Source organism: Myodes glareolus, chromosome 8 (genome assembly GCF_982192425.1).
Source record: "Myodes glareolus chromosome 8, mMyoGla1.1, whole genome shotgun sequence".
NCBI lineage: Eukaryota > Metazoa > Chordata > Mammalia > Rodentia > Cricetidae > Myodes > Myodes glareolus.
In genome coordinates this window covers 89,323,727-89,330,235 of record NC_142033.1, presented here as the reverse complement: position 1 = coordinate 89,330,235, position 6,509 = coordinate 89,323,727, and the positions used below count along the sequence as shown (strand labels likewise).

General features: G+C 44.8%; 1 pseudogene; it reads left to right on the top strand.

Annotated features, from left to right (window-relative positions):
* The first annotated feature begins 5,146 nt into the window (after nt 1-5,146).
* Nucleotides 5,147-5,242, top strand: LOC125401305 (U6 spliceosomal RNA; annotated as a pseudogene).
* The last annotated feature ends 1,267 nt before the right edge of the window (nt 5,243-6,509 follow it).

Sequence of the window (6,509 nt, the reverse complement as noted above, 5' to 3'; positions counted from 1 at the left end):
CTCCAGAGCATAGATGTTGGTTTCTCTAAGAGGCACTACCACCAAAACTCCATTTTTTACCTTTCTGTCTTCTTGGAGGTAAATTTCCTCAACTTTATTTCATTAACTATTTCATTTCCCAACAAATTGTCTTGTAACTTATAACCTGAATGACAAACGAAACTGTGGAGTATATAGCACAATTCTTCCTTGACACCCCAAAGCTTTACTGTCTGTTGTATGCAGAGGACAGAAAGATTCACTTCCTAGTTACTATGTTATAGCATGCACGTGGATTGGAAACAGTCATGGCTGTGGACTGGTGAGTGCCAGCTTCCTATGTCCTACTGCAACACAGGTGTTAATTATATTAAGAGTCCTCCCCATGGGATTAAAGAGATGGCTCAGAGGTTATGAACAATTACTGCCCTTGTAGAAGACTCAGGTTCAGTTTCCAGAACCCACATGGTACCTCACACTGTCTATAAGTAGTTCCCTACAACCCAATGCCTTCTTCTGGTCTCTTCAGGGACTGCATGCAGGTGATGTACATACATACATGCAATCCAAACCCTCAAATATAAAAAGAAAATAACTGGGTGGTGGTGGCACACCCCTATAATCCCAGCACATGAGAGGCAGAGGCAGGAAGATCTCTGTGAGTTTGAGGCCAGCCTGGTCTACAGAGTGAGTTCCAGGACAGTCAGGACAACACTGTCTGGAAACAACACTGTCTGGGAAAAAAACAAAAATAAAATAATAATTAAATACTTTCTTCCTAATGTAGAAGTATGTTTTCTCTCCCCACCCCACCTCCAGACAGGGTCACTCTGGCTGTCCTGGATCTGGCTCCATTGACCAGGCTGACCTTGAACTCACTGAGAACTACCAGCTCTTAGACCAGCTCCTCCTTCTGTTGTGTGTGTTTGAATGCACAGAGGAGATTGTACTTGACCAAGTATCTCCATATAAAAAGGTTAGAGGCCAACCTCCGGGTCTTCCTCTGTCACTCTCTGCTGTACTTTTTATTTTTGTTTTTTCGAGACAGGGTTTCTCTGTCGCTTGGAGCCTGTCCTGGAACTACCTCCAAGCTACAGAGAAACCCTGTCTCAAAAAACCAAAATAAAATAAAATAAAATAAAATAAATAAACCAAGCACCAGTGGTTCAGTCTTGGAGCCCTGGCACTGGCAAGGCAGACAGGCAGATTGATGGAAATTTGAAACTAGCCTGAGTTACATAGTGAATTCTAAGCCAAGTTACATATGAAACTGACTCAAAAAACAAAATTTCTTTTTTTAAAAAAAAATTTTATTTATTATGTATACAACATTCTGCCTCCATGTATACCCACATGCCAGAAGAGGGCACCAGGTCTCATTACAGATGGCTGTGAGCCACCATGTGGTTGCTGGGAATTGAACTCAGGACCTCTGGAAGAGCAGCCAGTGCTCTTAACCACTGAGCCATCTCTCCAGCCCCAAAATTTCTTTAAAAGCAGAATCATTCACTAAAATGCCACACACTGTGCTGGCCGCCCTACTGTCGGATCAGCGTTTCTAGGGGTGGAGGTATGACCGTTAGCAGAGCGCTGGCATCATGAGCTAGGCTTGGGTTTGAGTCTCAGTGCTAGAGACAAGACAATGCCTCTTCTAGGGCCGTTAGCCTTTTCTTTTAAAAGAAAAGACAAAAGACTTATTTTTACATATGTACATGTGTCTATGTCTGCGTGTGGGTATTTGCAGATGTGTTCGGGTACCTGGAGGAGACCAGAGGAGGGTACTGAGTATCCTGGAGTTACAGAGGTTGGAAGCTGCCTGACAGGGATGCGAGGAGTGTAGCAAAGGTCCTCTGCAAGAGCAACCACTGAACAGTCTCTCTCGCTCCCCTCCTCCTCTTCCTCCTTCTTCACATGTTTATCTTGTGTGTGGGTGAATTGGGGTGGGAACATGTCAGGGGACATACATGTGAGGGCAGAGATGTGTAGGTGTATGGAGCACATGTCAGGACACACACATGAGGGCAGAGATGTGTGGGTATATGGGGGCACATGTCAGAGCACACACATGAGGACAGAGACGTGTGGGAGTATGGGGGTACATATCAGGGCTCACGAGAGGGCAGAGAACAAGTTTCAGGATGTGGTTATTTCACCTTTACCCACTGAGTCCCCCTCCCTTCTTTTGTTATTTCCCTTCCTTCCTCTTCTTTTTTCCCTCCCCTCCTTCCCATTCTCTTTTTCAGATATATATGACCTGGAACCCAAAAAATGTATGTGGAATTTGTTCTGGTTTCGGGTAGGGTTCATTTGCTGTCTTAAGATAGATTCTCATGTAGCTCAGGCTGGCCTCCCAAATTCTCTATGAACTTGAGGATGGCTTTGAACTCCTCTGATCCTCCTGCCTCAGCCTCCCTGTCTTGTGAATTCTAGCATACCCTGCCATGCCCAGCTGCACTTGGAACTTAAGCTTAAGCAATACAAAATTGAATGAAAAAACAATTCTTTCTCTTTAAGGAGATTGCCATTCAGCTGGGAAGATCTGCGAGTGTATAGAAGACCCACAGGGGAAAAGGGCAAAAATGCATTTAAAGGGTGTGACCTGCACACTGAGTGTCAGGAACTGGGGATGGGAGGAAGGGGCTGTCTGAAAAGAGACACTAAAGGATGTGTCTCTTTGATTTAGTGGAACTATCCTGAATCTTCATTGTGATGATGGCCCATTTACATGACCATACCTGCTTGTCAAGACCCAGGTCTTGATGGGCGATGGTGGGGCATGCCTTTAATCCTAGCACTCGGGAGGCAAAGGCAGGCAGATCTCTGTGAGTTCGAGGCCAGCCTGAGCTACAAGAGCTAGTTCCAAGACAGATTCCAAAACTACAGAGAAATCCTGTCTCAAAAAACCAAACCAACCAACCAACTAAACAAACAAACAAAATCCAGGTCTCTTGGGTTTGAGTTTCAGCAGCACCAAAAGACTCACAAGTCCTTTATATCCAAAAGATGTAAATTAAGACCAGCAATGGCTCATGGGTAAAGGCACTTGTCTGGAAAGTCTGACAACCTGAGTTTGTTCCCCCAAACCATCTAAAAGTGAAAAGAAATATCTGACTTCTCAGAGTTATTCTCTGACTGCCATAGATGTGTTGTGACATGTACACACACACACACACACACCACCACCACCACCACCACCACAACAACAACAACAAAACAAGATTTAATTAAATTAAAACCATAGTTTATTTATATATAAATTATACGCTTTTGTATAGCACTGACCTGAAAGCCAAATTGCACCTGTTTGCAAAAGGTCACCACGGCTGGACTCGTTGACTGATGCTCCTTCATAGAAGGATGGAGAGGATCCTGGGACTCTAGCCTAAGTATCCAGACACTTTCCAGCTACTTGCAACTGATTGCACGTGGCCTGGGTGATCTCAGGGAGGGGCTAAGGCGTACAAGCTGGGGAAGACTTGGGTAGCAGACTCCATCCATGTGTCTAGTGGAGAGCCATCATCCATGCTAGGTGAAGGCTTCCCAGTGAGGCTTTGCGTCCACTCTCCTGTCAGGAACCACTCACCCATGCTCAGTAAGTCAGGAAATAGAATCGAATTTCTGTCATAGGGTGGGGGTGGGCATTGCCGAATTTCCCCACAGGGGAAAATTCCAGTTATAAATCAGGCATTTAGAAAATGGTGAATGAAGAAACAGAAGGAAATAGCTTCCACATGTCCAGCTAGGTCACTGTCGTGAACGAGGTCGGGCTGATGAAAGACTGAAATTTTGAACATGGACAGAAATTGGAGAGAAGCCCCTAAACTTGGAATGTGCACACCGACTTGAGGATTACTTACAAGTCATGGGTTCTTTGGGAGCCAAAGTAGGAGACGTCTGGGCTTAAATGAGATCATGGGGGTGCCCCTAGGTGCCTACTAAAATGTTTCGACTAGTCAGCAGGCAGCAACAATGCCAAATGGAGGACTGTGGGTTGATGAGCTCAACACTTAGCTGTGTGGAGCCTGCAGGTAGGAAGATCATTTTAACTGTTAAAAAAGTAATTAGACTCCTTAAGGTAAGAGCCTGTGTGTCCAGTCAAAGGGCAGCCTACCAGGAATAGAGAGGAGGGGAGAGTCCTAAGATAAACTCAAGTTTGGAGGGAAGGGAGGAGCTAAAGATAACAGAATAGCATACCTGCCCACAGGGAAGCAAGCCCCCTGGAACGTCCCAGAGCAGAGAGGAATGGAGCAGAGAAAGGAAGGCTATGCTGTGCTCTGAGGTCAGACTGAGGGCCGGCTACTACAGAACACCAGGACTACTAGAAACTATCAACGTAATTCAGCACAAAAACAAACGAACAAAAAGCCTGGGGGCTAGAGATGTGATTAGATGGGAGAGAGGACTCTTACTAGTACGTGCAAGGTTCTGCTCAATCCCATCCCCACCCTGCACCCCCTCCCTCCAAAATAAAAGCCTGACAAAATAGAAGTCTGTCAAAGGCGAACAAAGCTATACTTGGGCGTTGAATTCACCTGCTGGGAAGCATGAGACAGGAAATGTTTTAAAGCTAATTTAAGGTCTTGGGGAAGACTTTGGGGAGAGCTCGTCTTGGCTCATTTAATGAGGCCATCTGAGTCTGTTCATCTGGCTTATTTGGAGAAGAAGCAAACATTTTCATTATTAATGGTTTTCTTTTAATGCTCTGTATGTGTTTGTGAGTATACGGTTCAGGTGTGTAGGTGCTACAGCAGCCAGAAGAGGGCGATGGATCCCCTGGAGCTGGAGTTATAGGCAGTTGTCAGCTGCAGCTCATGGTGTTAGAAACCAAACTTCAGTCCTCTGGAAGAGCAGCAAGTGCTCTTGACTGCTGATCCACCTCTCCACCCCCAAAACAAACTGAATTTCCACAACTGAAGCCAGTCACAGAAGCTAAAGCAAGGCACTCACCGGGCTAGGAGTGAGAGCAAGAGTTTATTCCCTAAATATCTGGCTGTGTTTCAGAGACAGCTCAGGCTGGGGATGTAGTTCAGCAGTGGAGTGCTTGCCTCGCTTGTGAGAGGCCTTTGAATTCAGTCCTCCATATGGTGACAAGGGTTGATAGCCAGCTCATAAGTCTGTAAATCTTCCAACCTGACAGGTGATTCAGGAGGATCAGGCTCAACGTCATGGGCTTGTTGTGGCAGCACACAAATTAAAATTACAGAGATTAGTAAGGTCCTTGCACAAGGATGGCATGCAAATCTGTGAAGTCTTCCATTTATTTTTGTCTGGACAATTTCACTCGGATAACTGCAAGCCCGGAAAACCTGTTGCTGATGTTAATTCAGAACACAATGCCGTTACTAGTCCTACATATATTTGTATATACATATGTAAATGCATGCCACAGTACCCAGTCCCACCAGCTTAAGTTATTTCTGCCACCATAAAAAAACTGGGTGACCGTGGGCTGGAGAGAGGGCTCACTGGTTAAGAACACATGTTGCTTGTACAGAGGACTTGATTTGATTCTCAGCACCCATAAGGTAGTTCACAACTATTCATAACTCCAATTTCTGGGCATCTGATACCTTCTTCTGACCTCCGTGGGCATCAGGCACATACATGCTACATATACACACATATAGACAAAACCTCACATAAAATAAAATATATAAATTTAATTTTAAAAAAAATGTGTCCAAAATATGTCATTTGGGGAGAGACAAGCCCTTCCTCTTCTAGCTCACAATGATTGTAAAATTAAGATATTTTAGCCAGGCAGTGGTGGCGCATGTCTTTAATCCCAGCACTTGGGAGGCAAGAGACAGGAGGATCTTGGTGAGCTCAAGACCAGCCTGGTCAACAGAGTGAATTTCAGGATAGTCAGGACTACACAGAGAATACCCGTCTTGGAAAAAAATAAAATCAAAGTGCCTTGCACAGGGTCACACTGAGCCAGTTATCCGACTTGGTTTCGGAACTGGAGCCCTGGCCTCTCGGTCCAGAACGCGTAATAACAGTTCTCTACAATGCAAGTCTGAGAAGACACAGAGTGCAGACATCTCTAGTGAGTGGCCAGGGAGGGTAGAGATTTAGGCGGCAGTCCTGACCTCATTTGATTGTCTTGAAGGTGTCAAGGTCTGTATTTAAAAGGCTAATTCGAACCTGGCAGTGGTTTTTTTTAATATTTAATATTTAATTTTTTAAAATATTTATTTATTTATTATGTATCCAATATTCTGTTTGTGTGTATGCCTGAAGGCCAAAAGAGAGCACCAGACCTTATTACAGATGGTTGTGAGCCACCATGTGGTTGCTGGAAATTGAACTCAGGACCTTTGGAAGAGCAGGCAATGCTCTTAACCACTGAGCCACCTCTCCAGCCCCTAAACTTAAATTCTTTATTTTTATTTTTTTTTTTTTTTGAGACAGGGTCTCTCTGTGACTTTGGAGCCTGTCCTGGAACTAGCTCTTGTAGACAAGGCTGGCCTCTAACTCACAGAGATCCTCCTGCCTCTGCCTCTCGAGTGCTGGGATTAAAGGTGTGT